Genomic DNA, 23,215 nt, shown 5'->3' with positions numbered 1-23,215 from the left:
AAATTTTTTTTTAAATCACTGGTGGGTTGGGGATAGCTCAGTTGGTAGAGTGCTTGCCTCCCATGCACAAGGCCCTGGGTTCAATCTCCAGCACAAAAAAAAAAAAAAAAAAAAAAAAAAATCACTGGTGAACTGGGCACAGCAGTGCATGCCTATAATCCCATCAGTTCAGGAGGCTGAGGCAGGAGGATCAAGAGTTAAAAGTCAACCTCAGCAAAGGCATAGCACTAAAGCAACTCAGTGAGACCCTGTCTCTAAATAAAATATAAAATAGGTCTGCGAATGCGGCTCAGTGGTTGAGTGCCCCTGAGTTCAATCCCAGGTACCAAAAAAAAAAAAAATCACTGGTGAAAGATATTCCTCTCTTCAAGAACTTGAAAAATATGTACATAGTATGATATACTCTAAATGAGAAGAGCTATTGATGCTAAAAAACAAACTATCAAATAAATGATTGAATATATCAGAAGTATCAAAGGGCAGTATGAAGTAAAGTATCAAGGTCAAAATGAAAATGATGCAAAAGTAAGGTTCCTCCATTCAATGTCTAGCTAATTGGAGGTCTTCTTTTAAAATAAATTTTAAATAAATAAAATCAATTCTACAGATTCAATATCAAATCCTGTGTATCTATCTATATTTATAACTTTTGTTTTTTTTTTTTTTTAATGTATGAGGCAATTCCAGTAATGTAATGGTTAATTTTATGTGGGTGTAATGGTTAATTTTATGTGTCAACTTGATTGGAACATAGGGTGCCCAGATTAAACACTATGGGATGTGTCTGTGAGGGTGTTTCCAAATGAGATTAGTATTTGAATTGGTGGACTGAGTAAAGCAGACTGCTCTCCATAGTATGAGTGGGAATTATCCAATGCATTGAGGGCTTAAATAAAACAAGGTACAAGAAAGAGGAATTCGTTATTGATTCTCATTTATCACGTGCATGTGTGTGTGTTTGTATGTGTGTGTTGTTATGGGGTGTGGTATGTGGTGTTGTGTCTGACTGGTTTAGCTAGGACGTTGGTCTTCTGTTCTCAACCTGGGACTTACATTGTTGCTCCTATTGTTTCTTTTTAGGGTTTTAGGAAAGAAAGGAAGTAAGAGTGTTTGTGTGTGTGTTCATTCCATCCTATTTAATCATAAAAGTCTACATTCTTATCTTTGAAAAATAACATACAATGAAATATATGATTGCATTCAGATATGGTTTGGATATGATTTGAGAGTGTTCCCCAAAGGCCCATGTGTTAGAAGCTTGGTCCCCAGTGTGGTAAAAGGAAATATAATGGAACCTTTAAGAAGTGGGACCCTCTGAAACCATGAGCCAAAATCAACTTTTCCTCCAGGTTGTTCTTAGTGAGCATACTGTTCACAGCAATACAAAGGTGATGAAAACACCATGTAACTTCCAAGGCTAGTCCTTTAAAGGTACCATATTTCATCACAAAATCATCACCACTGCATAATCATTGCACCTTGTTTTCTCAGTCCAAAAACTGGTTTGTAACATTTCATTACATAATTGTCACATGGTATAATTCTGTGTGTCACACCACTTAGAAAGTAAACAGAGCAGCAATGTATTCTCAGCACATGTGCATTGTTAGTATACTTCCAAAAGTCAGTTTTGTGGAGTTTGTTAGAGTGCTGCATCACTTATATCTTACATGAGTGGCACTGAGGACACCATGTCAGATAACAAAATTAGTGATAGTGGCACAGAATCTTTGAACACATAAGTTAAATTTTATAAATCCATATTTCCCGACATTTTAGTAAAATTTCTTGACTATAGTAAATATTTTGAATATAATGCACAAATCAATAAAAACTAATGTGTTAACTCTTTTCCCTTCAGACTAGTTAAAATGTTCACTAAACTGTCATGAAGAAGGGATATGCATCGATTTTTACTACTCAATTTTAATATATATTCACTCCATGCATTCTAATGTTGCATCAAATGCAATTTAGTAATAGATGATTTTTAAGTAATATACCAGATTTTTTTTCTAAGAAAAGCATCACATAATGATTACATCCCACTTTTTTGCAGTTCAGTTACTATGCCAAAGAAAACACATGGGGGAAAAAAGATGTCTTCTGAAAACACATGAAGAGGACATGTTGGTGATTTGGCCCATGCATAAGCAAGTCTCAAGATGACTCTAGCCCCAGCCATTGTCTGTCTACAATTGTACAAAGACCCTAAGAGAGAACCACTTAGATGAGCTCAATTTCCAGAAGCAAAAGAGATAATTAAATTGCTGTTTTAAACCATTACATTTTAGTATAATCATTACATAACAATTACATAGCAACAAACAAAAGGAACACCAAGTTAGAAATTTGATACTCTTCAAATTAATATAAACATTTTAAAGAAAAGGGTAAAAACCATAAGGACAGGCAAGAAAGAAGATGCACTGATGGCAGACTTCCTCTATTGACCTACTTAGCTCTTACTCCAAATTTGCATTAAACCACTCAGTAAAATTAGCTTTGGGTCTCCTAGAGTACAGCTTAGGAAATAACTAATATTATTCAGGCAAAAAGCTAGTTTTTCAAATTTTTCCTCCTAACCACATATACCATTCTAATAATAAATAAAATTTTCTGAAAAATGCATTTTTTTTATCTCATTACTTTTCCAGTGCTAGTTTAATATTCCTTATAGGTTGGTACCCTGGAACTTATCTAGCTTCACAGCTCCTAATTGAGCTTAATGGTCATTCACCTGTCTCACCAACAGAAACCTGACTGTCATTCTAGATCCTCCTCATGATTTATCTCTACATTCAATCTAACTCCTAAGTCTTATCATTCTGCTTTTAAATCTTTCAAATCCACCCACCTCTCTACAGTCACACTGCCATATCACAGTTTTTTGTAAGAATCCTAATAATCTCCCTGCCTTCCCATTTTGTATCCATCTACTCTCTATACAAATACAAAAAACAAATCTGCTTATATCTTTTTCAAACTTAACACCATTCAACAGCAACCTGCTGTCTCTAGGATAAAGTCCGCAGGTCTGTAACATGGCTGAAAATGTTGTTTAATTTGATTTCTGCTTACCTCTCCAGTATGATACATTTTGTCTTCTCAAATTTTTACTCTACTATGAATTTTCAATTCTGTATCTTCTCTATATCTATTCCCCAAAAAAGCCTTAATACCAACAGATGCTTCAACATGGGTAGACCTTGAAAACATCATGAGGCTGGGGTTGTGGCTTGCAGTAGAGGACTTGCCTAGCACATGTGAGGCACTGGGTTCAATTCTCAGCACCACATAAAAATAAATAAATAAAATAAAGGTACTGTGTCCATCTACAACTAAAAACATATTTAAAAAGTTAATCACTAACAATTACATATCTTATAGTTCTATTAGTATGAAATATTCAGAACAAGCAAATCCATAGAGACAGAAAGTAGGATACTGATTGCCAGGGCCTGCAGAGAAGAGGAGATGGAAAATGTTAATAGGTACAAAATTTCTTTCTAGAGTGACAAAAAATGTTCTGGAATTAGACAATGGAGATGGCATATAACACTGAATACATTGAAAACCAACGAATATATACTTCAAAAGAATTAGTTTTATAGCATATGTAATATATCTAAATAAAAGTTATGTTTAATATCAAGCAAAAAAAGAAAAAGAAGCCTTCACATTTGTTATTATTTAGGCCTTGAGTACTCTTCAACACTTTGCCACTACCACTGTTACTTGACTCTTAATTATTCTCCTCATGGTACCCTACAGATCACTTCTTCCATGAAGCCCTTCTGATCTAGGTCTGGGGTAGGTGCCTCTTTTTTGTACACCTTTTACTACTATTATGACACTTATCAACTGATTAATGGGTGAAATTTTTTTAACTGTTTATCTCCGACTTCCAGGCTATTCCGGTTTTGCAGGATAATCCTGCCTTTTTATCATTATATCTTTCATACATGACACCATGTATAGCAAAGAGTAAGTGCTCACTAACTTCTTGTAATGCAAACTGAAATAACTAAAGTACTTGCTTTCAAAGTACTTCCACCTAGGAATTTTTCCATACAAAGCATACCAACAGTTATGATGTGACTGGCAAAATGTCAATGTACTTACAATTTTGAACTTTATTAATGTCAACAAAAAACCACAGGCTTGCATACTGAAGAATTCAAATGTAAATCATGTTTTATCAGGGTTTTTCTTTTTTTCTTTTTTTGCTTTCTATCTATAATCATAACTCCAGAAGTTCTCTTAGGTTTTTTTGTTTTGTTTTGTTTTGTTTTGTTTGCGGTGCTGGGGATTGAACCCAGGGCCTTGTGCTTGCAAGGCAAGCACTCTACCAACTGAGCTATCTCCCCAGTCCAGTTCTCTTAGTTTTATGGCTTAACTTTAAATAACAAGAAAGTATGGTTCAAGAGTATCAATGCAGAAATACATTATCTGACAAAACTGAGATTAGAAATATCAAATCAACTATTACCAAAATGTAATGTCTGATGTTTAATTGAAAGGAACATTTTTAATGAATAGTCAAGTAGGGCTTGATAACTGGTTTGAGAATCTGCTGGTTTGAATTCAGGCTCTAGTATTTAACACTTGTTGCTACTTTATAGCAAGTTATTTAGCCTAAGTGTCAATTCTTTATACTTTATATGAAAAATATACTTTGTAGAATATTTTTAATGATGAGGAAGAGCATTATATGAAGTACCTTGCACAGACCTGACACATTGTGCTCAATAAATGGTAGCTATTATTATTTACCATCAAAAAGCAATTTCTATGAGCCAGGCATGGTGACTTGGGACTTGGGGACTTGGGACTTAGGAGACTGAGGCAAGAGGATTGCAAATTTAAGGTCAGCCTCAGCAACTTAGCAAGGGCTTGTCTTAAGGAAAAAAAAAAAAAAAATTAAAAGGGCTGGGGGTACTTAGTAGTAGAGCACTCTTGGGTTCAATACCCAGTAGAGAGAGAGAGAAAAAAAAAAGGCAATTTGTGTGCAAGTATTAGAATAGAAATGCAGAGTATGATTTTAACCCTGAAATCAACCAGTGGACCGATTTGTTAACAATTAATAATCTATCAAGGCCTCTGGTCTTAAATGATCAATTCAAGTCCGAACAATGAAAGAAGAGAAAGAGGATTAAAAAAAGGTATCCTGACTAACATTCTGAAGTGGCTACTTTGATCCTAAAAAGATGTTCTTTGATTATAAACACTCTCACAGTAGCAGAAAAAAAAAAAAGAAATAAGATAATCTCTTATTTGAAAGGGCTTTATTTCTCTAGATTAAGGCCAAAATGCATGAAGAGAGCAGGATCTGTGAAGTTAACATTGTTGTTACTCCATAGTCACACAGTACTTCAATTTCCAGGATATCTGGCATCTTTCACAAACATCAAATTCTGTGTTGACAACTACAAAGAACAAGGTGATCAGTTTTACCTAGTACAGAAAAAAAAGCAGAGGAGTTTAACAAATATTGGAAAATGTAGTTAACAGGTGTATCAAATGTACAGAGGCACTGAAATCTCTAGAACAGCAACTGATTTCAGATCAGCATTAAAACAAAGAATATGTGTAATTCTCACATGTGGAATAATAAGACTCATGACCAGGTAAACAAGTTTGTATATACATGATGTGACCAGAAACATTAAGATATACAGCATCCCTACTGTTACACCCCCATGAATTGTTCATTTTACATGTCAACTTGACAGATATCTGATTAAATATAATTTCTTAGTATGTCTACAATAGTGTTTCCATAAGAGACTAGCATTTTTTGTTTTGTGTTTATTTCTGTTGTTTTTTGGTTAGTAACAGGTATAGAACCCAGGGCTTCAAAATGACTAGGCAAGTGCTCTACCACTGAGCTACATTGCTAGCCCTGAGATTAGCATTTGAATTGTACCAAGTAAACTAGACTGTCCTTCCAACCAGAAAGAAATCATGAGATTTATTATAAGATTCATGTGGTTATGGAGCCTGAGAAGTCCCACAATCTGCCGTCTACAAGCTACTAGAGGTTCATATCTCCTATTGGTTCTGTTTCTCTGGAGAGCCCTAATTAAGATACTCCCTAACATAGTATGTAGTTTGTTCATGACTAAACCATTAATAAACACCAAGTTAGCTCAACTTCATATCTTTAATTTCTAGATAATAGGTATCTACTGGATTATTTCATCACCAACAGAATTTCTAGAATAGCCTATCCTCATCTCATATACACTTTTTTTTTTTTTTTTTTGCAGTGCTGAGGATCAAACCCAGGGTCTTGCACATGTGAAGCAAGTACTCAACTACTGAGCATCATACCCAACCTATACATTTTTTCTTTATTTGTTCTTTTTAGACATACATGACAGTAGAGTGTATTCTGACATATTACACATACGTGGAGTATAACTTATTCTCATTAGGATCCCATTCTTGTGGTTGTACATGATGTGGAGTTTCACTGATGATATATCTCCCAACCTATACTTTCATACTATGAGATAAAATTCCATGTTCAAGGGAAACTCATCCATCTAACCAGTTTCTTAGCATGATGTGAGTTCCTGATCTAAACTAAGTCAATTACAGACCCTTCTATTCTGTGCCTGAGAAACAGCTATAATCAGTGCCTCTGGAGTCTATGAGATATCCTAGTATCCTTATGAAGCTCCCCCTTTTATTCCTGTTAGCTTCAATCAGTTGCCTTAATTTGTAACAATTTGTAAAAAAGATATTCTAATAGTATGATTTAAATGGAGGCAAACAACACCAAATTCAGTTTCAACTTTAATAGGAAACCTAGATTTTCAAAGATCAGCTATTAACTCAGATATTATATGACCTACAAGTAAACAATGAGTAAATTCATGAGAAGGAAGATGGTTACTCAATGATTCTAGGTTGCAAAATTGATAGGGTTTGCATACCACAAATTATACAATTATAAGAATATATGTAGGCTTCTAGTTTCTGGTCTGGCATGCATAAAATTTGGAAATCAAGTCGGGCGCATGCCTGTAATCCGAGCGGCTCCAGAGGCTGAGGCAGGAGGATCATGAGTTCAAAACCAGTCTCAGTAAAAACAAGGTGTTAAGCAACTCAGTGGAACCCTATCTCTAAATGAAATACAAAATAGGACTGAGGGTATAGCTCACTGGTCGAGTGCCCCTGAATTCAATCCCCAGTACCCTCCTAAAAAAACAAAACAAAACAAAAAAACAAAACAAACCTTGGAAATCACTATTCCATCCTAACAACAAAGCAAAGAACTGAACAAACTGAAACAACTTCTCAGATTCGGTCAGAGGGGAGACCCCAAACTTTTGTGAGTTTTACCTTTGGGAGCTCAGGCTACTTCTCACAATTAGTATCAAAGACAAATCTGGGCTGGGGATATAGCTCAGTTGGCAGAGTGCTTGCCTTGCAAGCATGAGACCCTGGGTTCCAATCCTCAGCACCGCAAAAAAAAAAAAAAAAAAGACAAATCCCTCAGTGCTTCTGGCAGGGAGAGGGGGAAAGGAACCATTTTGAAATAAGTCAGCATTCTGTTCTTAACCAGGTCTGCACTAAGGAGACCTGAGTTAACTAGAGCCTAACCTGCTAGGGTCATATTAGTACCTAACTGACCTAGGGGAATGTAAATACTCAATTCTTGACCATCTTAGCCATTCTGTCCCCCACCACTTCTCCCCCACACTCGGGGACTAAAAAAGGTCTTGGAAAGTTCAGAGGCATGAAGGCTTGCTAAAAGAAACTTAATCATAGGACTATGGAATGCTTCCCTTACCCCAACAGCTTATCACATTACTCAAGGTCTATTTATATCCATTTCTTTTACCTAGTACATCATGTCCAGCTGTCAAGAAAAAAAAAAAAAATTATAAGGAATTCTAAAAGGCAAAAAATACTAAAAAATAAAAAATAAAGAGTTGAAGTGGCACAGCAAGCATAAAAATAGACTCAGATATGGCACAGATGCTGTAATTATCAAACTGGAAGTTTGTTTTTTTTTTTACTTGTAGATGGACACAATACCTTTACTTTATTTATTCATTTTTATGTGGTGCAGAGAATCAAACCCAGTGCCTCACACATGCTAGGAAAGCACTCTACCACTGAGCCACAATCCCAGTCCCCAAACTGGGAGTTTAAAATTGTTGTTTTAACTATGATGAAATATGCAAAGGGCTATAAAGGTTAAAACAGATAACAGGTAAGAACAGATGGGAAATGCAAGAAAAAGAGATAGAAATTAAATAAAAATTACTTGGGAAGTTGAGGCAGAAGGACCACAAGTTCAAGGCCAGCCTCAGCAACTTAGCAAGACCCTGTCTCAAAATAAAAATAAATAGATAAATGATTTTGGTTCAATCTCTAGTAACACAAAAAAGAAAAAAATCCAAGAAAGAACCAAAAGGGATGCTAGAAAATAAAAAATACTGTAACAGAAATGAAAAATACCTTTGATGGGTTTATTAGGAGACAACATGACTAAGCAAAGAATCTCTAGCTTGAAAATACCTCAAAAGAAACCTCCAACCCTGAAAAGTAAAGGGATTTAAAAGAAAAACTTTTTTAAAAATAGAATATCCAAGGGCTGTGGGACACATATGAAATGTATAAATATGTATAATAGAAAGGACAAAAGAAAAAAGAAGAATTATTTGCATCAATAATGACTGAGAAATTACCCAAATTAATGTCAGATACCAATCCACAAATCCAGGAAGCTCAGAAAAAAACAAGGAGAATAAATGCAAAACAAACAAACAAAGCTCTATTCTGAAGCATATCCTACTCCAAATACAGAAAACCAAAGATTTTTCAAAGAAAATATACAGAAAGTCACAGTTTAAAAATAACTTAGCTACAGAGCTAAGCAAATATTAAGAATTGTATATGATTTCTCCTTAGAAACCATGTAGGGAGAGAGAGGAATGAAACATTTAAAGTCTTAAGTCAGAAAAAAAACCACCAACCTAGAAATGTATACCCCACAAATTTATCCTTTGAAAATAAAGGAGACTATATTAATAATTGTTAATAATGTCAGTTGTCTAAATACACCAATCAAAACACAGAGATTGATAGAGTGAATTAAGAATTAAAACCCCTGGGCTGGGGATGAAGCTAGGAGGTAGAATACTTGCCTAGGATGTGTGAGGCCCTGGATTCAATCCACACCACCACAAAAAAAGAAAAGGAAGAAGAATCAAGACCAAATCATATGCTATCTACAAGAAACCTACTTTAAATATAAAGACATATGAAGGTTAAAAGTAAATGGATGGAGAAAAGATAACCATTCTAACACCAATCAAAAGAAAACAGGAGTAGCTATATCAATTTCAGACAGAACAGACTACAAACCAAAAAAAAAAAATTATCAGGGATAAAAAATACTTTATATAGGGGCTGGGGTTGTGGCTCAATGGTAGAGTGCTTGCCTAGATGTGTGAGGTACTGGGTTCGATTCTCAGAACCACATATAAATAAATGAATAAAATAAAGGTCTATCAACATCTAAAAAATATTTTTTAAAAAAGAATACCTCCAACCCTAAAAGTAAAGGGATTTAAAAGAAAAACTTTTTTAAAAATAGAATATCCAAGGGCTGTGGGACACATATGAAATGTATAAATATGTATAATAGAAAGGACAAAAGAAAAAAGAAGAAATATTTGCATCAATAATGACTGAGAAATTACCCAAATTAATGTCAGATACCAATCCACAATTCTCTATGACCTAACTATCCTTGACATGTATTTTTTCTACATGACAAAAACTAGAGAACTACAAGGAGAAATAGATGGATCCACTATTACAGTTAGAGACTAAAACACTCCTCTGTCAAAAATGGACAGATCCAGCAGGCAGAAAACCAGTAAGGAAAGAGCTGAACTTAACACTACAAATGAACATCTATAAACTACTTCATCTAACAACAGCAGAATACACTTGCTTTTCAAGTTTACATGAGACATTCACCAAGATAAACCACATTCGGGGGTCACAAAACATACCTAAACAAATTTTAAAAAAAGAAAAAAAAGTCACACAATGCTATTCTCAGATCACAAGGGAATTAAACTAGAAACCAATAACCAAAAGATACCTGGAAGTTGGGCATAGTGCCATACACCTATAATCCCAGCTACTCAGGAGGCAGAAGGATTTTAAGTTCAAGGCCAGCCTGAGCAACTTAGTGAGGCCCTGTCTCAAAATAAAACTTAAAAGAACAGGGGATATAGCTGAGTGGTAGAGTGCTTATCTGGTATGCATGAGCCCCTGGGCTCAATCCCTAGTACCTCACGAACACACACAAAAAATGATATCTAGAAAATCTCAAAATACTTGGATATTAAACAATACACTAGAAAACACTTGGGTCACAAATGAAATCTTGAGAAAATTTTTAAAATATTTTGAACTCACTGAAAGTGAAAACATAACATCAAAATTTGTGGGATGCAGCAAAAGCAGGGCTTAGAGGGGAAATTTATAGTGTTAGATACATATATTGGCAAAGAAGAAAGATCTAAACTCACTCATGTAAGCTTCTAGCTTAGGAACTAGTAAAAGAAGAGTATACAAAGTACAAATTCAGTAGAAGAAAAGAATTACAGCAGAAATCAATGAAAACAGAAACGATACAGAAAATGAATGAAAAAAAGCTCATTCTCTGAAAATATCAGTAAAATTAAAAGCCTTTAGGCAGGTTAAGAAAAAGAGGACACAAATTACTAATACCAGAAATGAAAGAAGGGACATCACTGCAGATCCTACAGACAGTAAATGATGATAAATGAATACTATTAACAACTCTATGCCCAAACATTTGATAAACAAAATATAATGAACCATATGTCAGTTAACTTTCTATAAAAGAAGGAAACATTTATTTTGGCACATGGTTTCAGAAGTTTTCAGTCCATTATGGCTTTACTACATCACTTTGAGCCTATGGCAAGGCACAACATCATGCCATGGTGAGGACAAGCTGGTGAAGCAAAGCTGCTTACCTCATGGTAGCTGGGAAGCAAAATGAGAGGAAGGAGGCAGGGTCACAATATATCTGTTAAGGGCACAACCCAATGACCTAACTTCCTTCCATTAAGCTCCACCTTCTAAAGTTTCCACTACCTCCCAATAGTGCCATCACCTGAGAACCAAGCCTTCAACACACAAGTTTTGGGAAGAAACTTAATATACAAACGATAACAGATCAATTCCTTAAAAAACAAAATCTTCCAAGTTCACACAACAATAGACAATCTAAATGGACTATGTCTACTAAAGAAATTGAATCGATAATCAATAAACTTCAGAAACAGAAAGAACCAGGCATGGATGGGTTTGCTAATGCATTCTACTGAACACATAAAGAAATTATACGGACTCCCTACAATCTCTTTTAGAAGATAGAAGCAGAGGGGATATTTCCTAATTCATTCTCTGAAGGCAGTGTTACCCTAACACTGAAACCAGACAAAGACATTACAAGAAAACTACAGATCAACATTTCTCATGAACATGAATACAAAGTATTAGCAAAGTAAACCCAAAAATGTGCTAGGCACAGTGGCACACACCTGTAAGGCTAGGCAAAAGGATCATAAATTCAAGATCAGCATCAGCAACTTAGCAGGACCCTGTTTCAAAAACAAAAGTTTTAAAAAGGGCTGAGTATATCTCAGCAGTAGAACTCTCCTGGGTTCAATCCAAATTAAAAAAAAAAAAAAAAAAGAACTAAGGAGGCAATTAAACTAAGTCAGAAATACTGACATCATAAGAAGCTTGCTGAACTTGACCTTCAAAAAAGAGCAATTGCACATATAGATAACAACACACTCTTTCTCACTATCGGAAAAATATATTAGCAACCAATTTGCTTATTCCATTTGCCAATAATTTCATATATATATATATATATACTTAAGTATACTGAAAGAAATGACTTCAGATTAATTAAAATTATTGCATCATTGAAAGAAGGGAAGGAAAGAAGGAAGGAAGAAGGGAGGGAGGGAGGGAGGGAGGAAGGGAGGAAAGAAGGAAGGAAGGAAGGAAGGAAGGAAGGAAGGAAGGAAGGAAGGAAGGAAGGAAGGAAGGAAGGAAGGAAGGAAGGAAGGAAGGAAGGAAGGAAGGAAGGAAGGAAGGAAGGAAGGAAGGAAGGAAGGAAGGAAGGAAGGAAGGAAGGAAGGAAGGAAGGAAGGAAGGAAGGAAGGAAGGAAGGAAGGAAGGAAGGAAGGAAGGAAGGAAGGAAGGAAGGAAGGAAGGAAGGAAGGAAGGAAGGAAGGAAGGAAGGAAGGAAGGAAGGAAGGAAGGAAGGAAGGAAGGAAGGAAGGAAGGAAGGAAGGAAGGAAGGAAATGCATCCAACAATGTGTAAGTGTTATAAAGGGTACAGCCAAGCTGTCTGGCTGGCCTTTCATCCTTAGTTAAGAAAATCAACCCACAGTCTCTTGAAACAAGAGCAAGTCCATGGTGATGCCATTTGGTTAGTTGCTTGGGGGACAAACAAAAAGGAAATAATGGTCAGGATCCCTAGATGACATGGTGAAGGTCTGAATATGGCATGATGGGCCCTGGAGGAACATCAGCCAGAGGTGATGTCTATGGATATTAATTAACCACACCCTGACCACTGCTGCATCCAGTACTATTGATGCTCATTCATATTCATCTCTGGGACTTGGAAAACGGTAAACAGATGAAGTCTATAGATGGAGAACCTGTAGATGCCTGGACTTGGGCCTTTTCTCCTGATTGCCAGTATCTGGCTGAGAAACTCATGTGGGGAAAGTGAATATTTTTTGGTGTGTAAAGTAGGAGAAAAAAGAATATTCTTTGGACAGGAGAGGAAAATTCATTCGTAGTATTGCATACAGTCCTGATGTGAAATATCTGGCCAGTAGAGCTATAAATGGAATCATCAATATTTTTGATAGTGCAACCAAAAAACCTCTGCATATGCTGAAAGGCCATGCTATATGCATCTGCTCCTTGTCCTTTTCCTGGACTCTCAGTTCTTTATCACTGCTCTAGATGTTGACTACATCAAGATCTACTATGTACAACATGCCAACTTGGCTGGCATGCTGCATGGCCACAACTTCTGGATGTTGAACATCCCGTTTTGTCCTAATGACACTCATTTTGCTTCCAGTTCATCTGACAAAAGTGTAAAAGTTTGTGATGTTGGAATAAGGACATGTGTTCACAACCTCTTTGATTACTAGAATCAGGTCTGAAGAGTAAAATACAATGGAAATGGTTCCAAAACTTTGCCTGTTGGAGATGACCAGGAAATTCACATCTATGATTTGTCCAATTAAAATGTCCACAGGGCTAATATTGCAAAGACAGTGTACAGATTGATCATGATATTCCTTCTTAGTGCACTTAAAAGAAATATAACATAGTTTGTAGCAAAGACTTAAACTTTGTAGATACGGTATAAAAATGTTCCTGTTTTATTGAAAATGCTATTCATACATAAATATAAAAAAAGCATTCTTAATTCAAACAACAAAAAAGAATTATTATAGACCATAACCAAAAGAGATTTCCCTCATATGCAAAATTAGTTCAATATTTGAAAATCAATATAATCCATAATGTAAGTAGGTTAAAGAAGAAACAACACATGGTCATATTAATAGATTCAGGAAAACCTTGAAAAAAGTCCAATACCCACAATAAAAACTCCCAGTCAACTAGAAATAGAGGGGATCTTCCTCAACTTAATAAACAATATTTGTAAAAAAAACTATACAACTGACATCATATATAACTATGAGAAACTCAAAGCTTTCCTACTAAGATCAAGAACAAAGGAACAGGATCATGGGTGTAGCTCAGTGGTAGAGCACTTGCCTAGCACATGTGAGGCACTGGGTTCCATCCTCAGCACCACATAAAAATTAATTAATTAATTAATTAATTAAAAGGTATTGTGTTCATCTACAACTAAAAAAAAATTTTTTTAAAAGAACAAAGTAACAATGTGACCTTTCAGCACTGCTTTTCAACATCATATTGAAAGACCTAGCTAATGCAACAAGACAAAAAAAGGAAATATAAGACATACACACTGGGAAGAAATAAAACTGTCAGCTCACATACAACATAATCATCTATACACAAAATTCAAAACAATCAACAAAAATACTCCAGGAACTAATAGTAATTATAGCAGGGTTATAGGATACAAGGTTAATACACAAAAGTCAAATGCCTTTCTATGTACTACAAATTAACAAGTAGAATTTGAAATTAAAAACACAATATCAATTATTTTAGCACTAAAAATGAAATGTGTAGGTAAAAGTTTAACAAAATACTAGGAAGTTTTTTCCCCATGCTCGGTCATCTAGGCACTCAGAGGTCACTACAACCATGGTACCAGAAGATCTGGTTACTGTTCAAGATGGCAGTGGACCTTGGCGTTGCCCACATAGGGCTGGTTCTGCAGAACTTCAGGATGCTGGAGTTGGGGGATCATGAAGGATTCCACCAAGATTTCAAATGAAGGCCGATGAGGCCAGGCAAAGTGCAGCAGGGTCAGAATCTCTGTCAGTAGCCCTGAGAGGGCAATGCATGAATATGTGAGGAGAAAATCAAAGCTGCTGTGGAGACCCCCAAAATTAAGAGATACCAGTAACATGGGACATCTGCCAAGAAAAGCTATAGAAATCAAGCAGAGGCAAGCCAAGAGAGAGGTCACATGGGCTGCAACCAGTAATGTCATAGAGGCAGAGCTGCATAAGCCCTTTGGAGAGAACATTACAATGCTTTGTGCACCAGATGCTGAGTATGAGCTAAAGAACTTGTTTGCCCAGCTGGATTTTGGCCTTGCTTTGGTCCCATACCCCTATTTCTTCCTATGTTTACTCTGTGCCATTCTATATTGGATGTATATAACTTATTTTTGATCTTTACATGGGCTTATAGTCAAAAGCTTGCCTCAAGTCTCAGAGGAGATTCTGAACTTGGACTTTAGAGCAATGCTGGAACTGTTAAGACTACGGAACTCCTGGAAATGAACTAAATGTATTTTGCATTGTGACGTGGGCCTGAGATTTTGGGGGATAGGGGCATAAAGTTATGGTTTGAGTATGAGGAATCCCCCCAAAAGCTCTTGGGTGAAACAGCAGGAATGTTCAAAGATGAAATGATTAGATTATAAGAGTTATAACCAAAGTAGTGGATTAATCCATTTGATGAATTAATAATTTGAATGGACTGATGGATGGTAATTATAGGCAAGTAGGGTATGAACGGAGGAAGTAGGTTGCTGGGAGTGTGCCCTTGGGGATTATATTATCCCTGGCTCCTTGCCCTCAATCTCTCTCTGTTTCCTGACTGTCATAAACTGAGCAGCTTTCCTCTACCATACTCTCTGCCAAGATGTTCTGCCTCACCTTGGACCCTGAACTATAGAGTCAACCGACTAAGGACTGAACCCTTAAAACTATAAGCCAGAATAAACTTTCTTCCTTTAAACTGTTCTTGTCAGGACTTTTGGTCACAAAAGTGATGTAAAGATGACTAATACAAACGGCAAACAGGCATATGACAAGATGCTGCACATCACATGTTATCAAGGGAATGTAATTAAAACAAAAATCAGATATCAACACATACCTATCAAAATGGCCAAAATCCAGAATACTGAAAACCCTGAATACTACAGAATATGGCACAGTAGAAATTCTCATTCACTGCCATTAGGAATACAAAATGGTATAGCCACTTTAGGAGACAATTTGGAAGTTTCTTATAAAAAACAAACATATTCTTATACATCATCCAACCATCATCACACCCTTTGGTATTCACTCAAAGGAGCTAAAAATTTACATTCATATAAGAACCCACATACGTATGTTCAAAAGTAGCTTTATTCATAATTGCTAAACTTGGAAGCAACAAAGATGTCCTTCAGCAGGTGAATGAGGAAATAAACTGTGGTACATCCAAACAAGAGATAAGAAGAAATGAGCTATTAAGTTACAAAAAGACAAAATATCTTTAAATGCATATTTCTAGATGAAAGACACCAATCTGAAAGCCTACATACTATATGATTCCAAAGTAAAAGACATTATGGAAAAGTCAAAACTACGGACATAGTAAAAAGATCAGTGGCTGTCAGAGGTTAACAGGGAGGGAAGGATGAACAAGATTTTTAAGACAGTGGAAGTATTCTATTTGACACTATCATGATAGATACATACCATACTTTTCTACAAACCCATAAAATATACATTGCCAGGAGTGAACTCTAATATAAACTATACTCTTTGGGCAACAATGATGTGTCAATGCAGGTTCATAAATTGCAACAAATGTACTTCTCTGGTGAAGGATATTGATAATGGGGGAGGTTATACATGTTCAGGGGCAGGAGGTACATAGAAAATCTGTATCTTCCTCTCAGTTTTTTATGAACTTAAAATTGTTCTAAAAAATAAAATCTACTAAAATAAAGACTACACGTAAAGCAGTGTTAATTACGACCCATTAAACTCAGTCAATATAAGTAATAATATTTCACATACTACATTTTACCAAATATTGGGAAACTGGCCAAACTGATAAGACTGTAACACTTGCAGTAGAGTTAGGTACTAGTTATGATTCTGTTTTGACACCTTTTCTTGAGTATTTATGGCTTTGTATCTAACTTTACCACAACAAATTTGAGAAGAACATAATCTGACTTGTTTCAGCCAAAGCTTACAATAACTGAGCTACATAAAAACAAGTCCATGTTCACATTACTTGTACTAAGAACAGTCCAATATTATTTAATCACAACCCTCAAAAAAAAAAAAATCTCTAACTGCCCTGCCAGTTTGACTCCCTTTTCCTCTAAAAAGTCTTCAATTACAATCTACATGTGAATGACTCTCAGACTTCTCTAGGTATCATCTCTCAAATTCCAAGGCCATAATATCATTTACCTGATACACAATATTCCTCCACCCAGCTGTTCACTAAAACTCAAATTTCAAACAGTGAACCCTTTGCATTCAAGAAAAAATTTTGAGTGCTGGGGATTGAATGGGGCACTCTACCACCAAGCAACAACACCCAGCTGTTGCCCTGGCTGGTGGAGAACCTGCAATCATCAGCCTCCCAAGTTACTGGAACTGCAGGCCTGTGCCATCCAGCATGGTTCAAGAGAAATGTCTAACCTCAAAGTGTCCTCATCACCTCCCACTCATGTTGCTACTCTTCTGGCTTCTGTCTCCACTATCTGTGCTTCAGATCTTTAATAATATCATACTGTTAAAACCAATGGACACTTTTTGGTCTTTAATTTCATCTGACATCTTAGTAACATTCAATTACAGTAAATGACAGATTCCTTTAGGAAACTCTTCTTCCATGACTCAGGTGACACCACAAATTCTTATTTTTCTTCTGCTTCTTCTTTGATATATTCTTCTCATCTTCATCCCTGCTCCTTTTCTTTGACCTACTCTTTAATGTTGAAATTTCTCAGAGTTCTACAGTCTTCTTCTTTTCCCAGTTTCCATTGTTTTACAAGGGAATTCCATCTACTGCCTTTGCCTCACACATCATTTGTCAACAAATCCCAATTTCTTTTTCTCTACTTCAGGCCTCTTTTCTGGGTTCTAAACCGATATATTCAAATGCCTACTCAGTGTTTCTACATCTCACAGATATCTCAAACTCAACACATACATCTACTCTCATACTAATCAATGCTGTTCCTTTTCTGTTCCCTATATCATCACCTACCAAGTTGCTCAGGCTATAGTTATTCTTTATCTCTAGATGCCATGATAACATCAACATTCAATCATCTTCCATAATTAATGAAAACCCATTTACTTCTGTCTACAACTACTACCTCAGTCCAAGCCACTATTACCTCAGACCTATCAGATTCTCATAACTACTTTTACTATCTTCTGTTCCAATCCATTTTCCATTCAGCAGTTAAAGTGATATTTTAAAAAGAACTAATCAAGTGATTCTTCTACTTGAAATTCCTCAGTTGTTTTCCATTGCATTTAAAATATCAAGATTCCTTACAATGGAGTAATAAGGTCCTGCCTAATTTAACACCTGCCTGCCTCTCCAGCTTATTCTTTTGCCACTTTCCCTTTAGCGTGCTTCTCTCTACCCACACTGACATCGTTCTGTTCCTGAAGAATTCATATTCCTTCCCACCTCTGTTCCTTTATGCATGCTGTTGCCCCAGGTGGACTGCTGTTTCCATCTCCTTTCTTCCCACTCTTTTCTGCTGGCTAATACAAACTCACTGATTTTTCAGGTGTTAAATCAAATCTCAATTCCTCAAGGAAGCTCTTCTCTGACCCCCACTCAAACTAAGTTTCCTGCCCAGCTTCTTTATCTCTGATTATTTTTGTAACATTATAGAAAATCAGCTGTGTACAGATAGGTTTCATGACTATCGTGTTTGCCAAAGTATTACTAACACTTAGCACAGCACTAAGCAGACAATTAGTATTTGTTAGTGAGCAGATGCTGAGATTTTGTAAATTCACAATTAAGACTACAACATTTAATTTCTCTCATTAAATGCTATCTAAGTCCTTCCAGGCTTCAATAATGTTAATGATGACCTCTAATTTACTGATCTTAATAATTTGTTGATCTTTATACTCTGGATTTCTCTACCATTTCCAACCATTCTTTAAAAGAACTCCTATAAAATTTGCATTTCAACATTAGTAGACTAATGTTCCCACTAAAGATGATAGTATACACTGCAGAGCCAGGAGAGAAATACAGAATAATAAATCACTACAATGGATTTTTAAAACATATTCTATGATCTATTGTTATAATATATTCATGCATGTTATTTAGCATAGTATTATAACCAATCAGTGTCTTACAGAGCAATATTAAATGATTCATGCCTGTACATACAGATTTGCCACAGCCTTTTATTATCGTGAAAAAAGTATATATTTAGAATTAGACAGCTGTACTCCTTTTAAGTGATCCCTATTTTGCTGGCAACATCCAAAACATCCTGAATATGTGCCTTCTCTCCACCAGGCCTATTGATCAGGGTATTTATTGATCTTGGCCCCATCAATATCATACAGCTTCTTCACAATCTGTTTGATCTAGTGCTTGTTGGCCTTGACATCCACAATGTATATGAGTATGTTGTAATCTTCTATTTTCTTCATGGCAGACTCAGTGAGGGGTCAGAGAGAACTTGAAGCTGGCATAATGGTCAACCTTATTTCTCCTGGGGGCACTCTTTGCAGGTTATTTGGGCTGTCTCTAGAGCTGCAGTATCTTGGGGCACCAGAAGATGGGTGACATACAGATCTTTTGATTATGGGTGAAGATACTATTCAGCACTGCAGTACCTTCTTAGTCCTCTGAGACTTTGTTTGTTTGTGTTGCTGGAGTGCTAGGAACTGAACCCAAGGCCTACACATGTAGAAAACTGCTCTATCACTGAGTCCCATCCCCAATTCTAAGTCTTTGCTTTGCTTTGACAATGGTTTTGGGAGGGGCAGGAACTACCTTCCTGGTTTTTGATACCATCTTGGTGAAAAGTATCAGTCTTTTTAAAAACCTGAATAACATTCCATTAAATTCAAGTACTACAATTTAACTCTCATCCCTATCAATGAACATTCAAATTGATTCCATTTTTTCATATCATAAACAATATGATGAACATGCTTATACATGTATCATTATACTTTAACATATAATAACTGGAGGATCATGAGTTCAAAGTCAGCTTCAGCAACTTGGCAAGGCCCTAAGCAACTTAGTAAGACCCTATATTGAAATAAAAAATAAAATAAGGACAGGAATATGGCCCAGTGGTTAAGTGCCCCTGAGGTCAATCCCTAGTACCAAAAATTAAAAAAATAAATAAACAAATAAATAAATAAATCCCCAAAAGTGGAGTTTGAGGGAAAAGTAGTAACATTTCAATTTTAATAACTATTGCCAAATTTTCTACTAAGCATGCTGTTTGTTTATATTTTCTCCAAGAGTATATAAGAATTTTTTTCTTCATGCTCTTGTCACTACTCTTCATGCTCTTGAGTAAAATCAATTTTTATCAATTTCACAGGTGGGAAACAGAACCTGATTTTCTTTTATGTATCTGAGTAAAACCTGGAAACATATTTATATCTTTCCTATGATTACTGGTCTTTATGCAAACTGCCTATACATTTTTAGATAGATAGATAGATAGATAGATAGATAGATAGATAAATTATGTTCAGAGGCTTTGTCCCAGTTTAATGTCTTGTTTTGTTTTGTTTTTCCCTTACATGGAAGTCTCCCATTTTACATAGTCAAATTCATCAATCTTTTCCTTTTGGGCTTCTGCCTTTCACATCATACTTTAAAAAGTCTTCTTCACACCAATATTATAAAAATATTCAACCATTTTCTCTTCTATTTTCATGGTTGCTTTTATTTGTTTCATTCTTTCATTACCTAAAATCTAGGACATACTATTGAATGAGAAAAGCAAGTAATAGACACTAGACATCTTTGCAGATCAAATACCTTATTTATTTTAACTGTGAATACAGAATTCTATCAAATATCCATACCATAGTTTTTATTGTTTTTATTAATTATATGTATCACTGATAAACATTTACATTCTCACAAGATTACACAGAATGCTTGTACACCTTTGCACATGCTTCCATGTATATAAGTTTTCTCTTTAAAGATAAGTATTAAGAAGTGGAATTACTGAGTCATTATTATGTGTCCTCTTTGATACTGATAAATTGTGCCCAAAAATGAAATACCTAATATGCTTTTTTTTTCTTCTTCTTTTTTTAATTGATTACCTGTATTCATTCATTCAACAAATATTTAAATGTTTTTTGTGTGTGTGCTAGGCACTGATCTAAAAGCTGGGCATAACGATAACCAACCCAGGCAAAGGCACTGTGATTAAGAATGCAGAATGTAGGCTCTAGAGGCTAAGGATATGGCTCAGTGGTAGAGTGCTCTGTTGCCTGGCATGCATAAGGCCCTGAGTTTGACCCCCCAGAAGTCCCCCCACCCCAACACACACACACACACAAAAGAATACAGTCTCTAGTGACAGATTGCAAGTATGAGATGTTTGACTTTAGGCAACTTATTTTGCTGTTGTGCCTCAAGTTCCTTATCAATAAAATAGTAATAGGATCTCCCTGGTATGAATATTAGGATGTTTTAACTCCTGTATATTAATAAAGGCTTCTTATTATTACTTAAATTTGCTATTATCAACTTTTATCTCTGCCAACAAGAGAGGTAAAAACAGTATTTCATTACAGACTCATCATTTCCCTGAGAAGTTTGAACACACTGTCTTATGAAATGAGCTTTTTACAGATCCTGTTTATCTGATCTCCTATTCAAATCCTTTATCTATTTTTTATCTGTTGGGATTTTTTTTTTCTTTTTGTATTTTTCTTAATGATTTCAGAGTGTTTACATGTCTTAGGTGTCAATTCTTTCACAGTTAAATATGGTGCAAATATTTTCTAGTATCACACCTAAGCTCTGACCCATTGGCAGTCAGGTTCTCTTTGAGATCAAATCACAAGGATAATAGTATGGATCATTGTTTTGCTAAGAGATTTCAGATCCTGCTCTCTAAAAAGTTTTTAAGTGCTTAGATTTAGGGGAAGGAAGTAGGAAATACTCTCTAAGCAATGGAAAGTATACACAAAAGCTTCAAAGTGGTTTCTAATTTACCTATTCCTGTCTCCTAAACACCTGGTATGGGGTCTCCCTGGATGAACAAGTATGTTTGAATACAAAATTTCCTTACTAGGTTACAGGGTCCTTGTGGGCAAGCATGGTAACATCCTTACCTTGATATCACTCCCACAATGCCTGCCTAACAATGCTTTTATACAGAGAAAGCACTCAAATGTTTTTACTGAATAGATCAGTAGCTGAAGTAATCAATGTTAAACAAGCAATTGCTTTTTCTTAAAAAGATCACACTCTGATTTGCAACTTTAGATAGCTCTCTACAGTCTGGCGTTGTTTAGGTCTCTTCATTTTAAATTCACTGTCTGTTTCAAGTTTTTGTTCCAGAAAATAAAAACGTCCTTAGTAACTACAGAGCTTTGAACCTTTCTGGGTGCTGCTGAGACCGTGTCCTGAAATACTGCTCATGTTTTAGTCTCTTTCCAAAGCATTTCCTCTCACTACATTATTTAAGAATGAGTCCATTTCAGCTCACTAGACAGCTGTTTGGGTCTTCTGATTTTTTTTTTTTTCCTCTTTCAATATGCCCTGCCGAGTAAAGCTGTGCTTTGCCAAGTGCTGCTAGACTGTTTACTTTCCAGGATATCACTCTTGGTAATCTAGGCTTATAGTTTCATGTGAAACAATGAGACAATGTAGTGCAATGGAAAAAGTACAGGAATCCCTGAGCCAGGTGACCTGAGTTTGTACTCGCTGAGCCACTGACTGACTAACTATATGACCTTTATATTGCTAAGTCTCAGTTCCATTGTTTTCTTTCTTTTTTTATAATGTTATTGTATTTTTTATGCCTTTATTTTATTTATTTTTATGTAGTGCTGAGATTGAACCAGTGCCTCACACATGCCAGGCAAGTGCTCAACCACAGAGCCACAGCCCCAGTCCAGTTCCCCAGTTTTCAAAGGGGGATAATATCAATAATATTTAACTTCCCTGGGTCACAACATTGTAGTAAGGATTACAAAATAATTGGATTTATAGTGAATAATAATTTTACTATATGAAATGTGGCAGTTATGTTTAAACTGCTGCAGTTCACTGTGATTTATGTATACATAGACCCTTTTAATGAATCACTGCCCACTAAAGAGACTTCTCGGAGACAGTGCTTCTTTATGTAATCTACATTTAACAATTTACTACTATTGAATTCAAAAATCATTTAAGCATCTAAGTTAAACTAAAACAAATTCCATTTACTGGCCACAGTATATAAGATGAGAATAATGTTTTATTTAGTTATTAACAGTATTCACATACATAAAATCCAATCCATATTATGTATCAGAATTTAAGCCAAAGCACCTAACAATAGAGCCCCCAAATTTAAAGGATTTAAATCACACAAAGTGTTTTTTTTTAAACACAACATAATAAAATCAGAAGTCAGTAACAAAAAAAAAATTGAGAACTTGC

The 23,215-nt window shown here is 35.6% G+C and overlaps 1 protein-coding gene and 1 pseudogene across 3 annotated transcripts in view; one reads left to right on the top strand and one right to left on the bottom strand.

Moving 5' to 3' along the window:
* The window catches only part of ZFYVE9 (zinc finger FYVE-type containing 9), a 219,118-nt gene that overhangs the window by 154,537 nt on the left and 41,366 nt on the right, over positions 1-23,215 (bottom strand). The window lies entirely within an intron of this gene.
* Positions 12,732-13,399, top strand: LOC306653925 (WD repeat-containing protein SL1-17-like; annotated as a pseudogene). The gene has a single exon. The product of its transcript is annotated as a WD repeat-containing protein SL1-17-like (transcript).

This window comes from Sciurus vulgaris (genome assembly GCF_902686455.1).
Source record: "Sciurus vulgaris genome assembly, chromosome: 1".
NCBI lineage: Eukaryota > Metazoa > Chordata > Mammalia > Rodentia > Sciuridae > Sciurus > Sciurus vulgaris.
The sequence above is the reverse complement of the archived record's forward strand: the minus strand, read 5'-3'. Positions and strand labels throughout refer to the sequence as shown.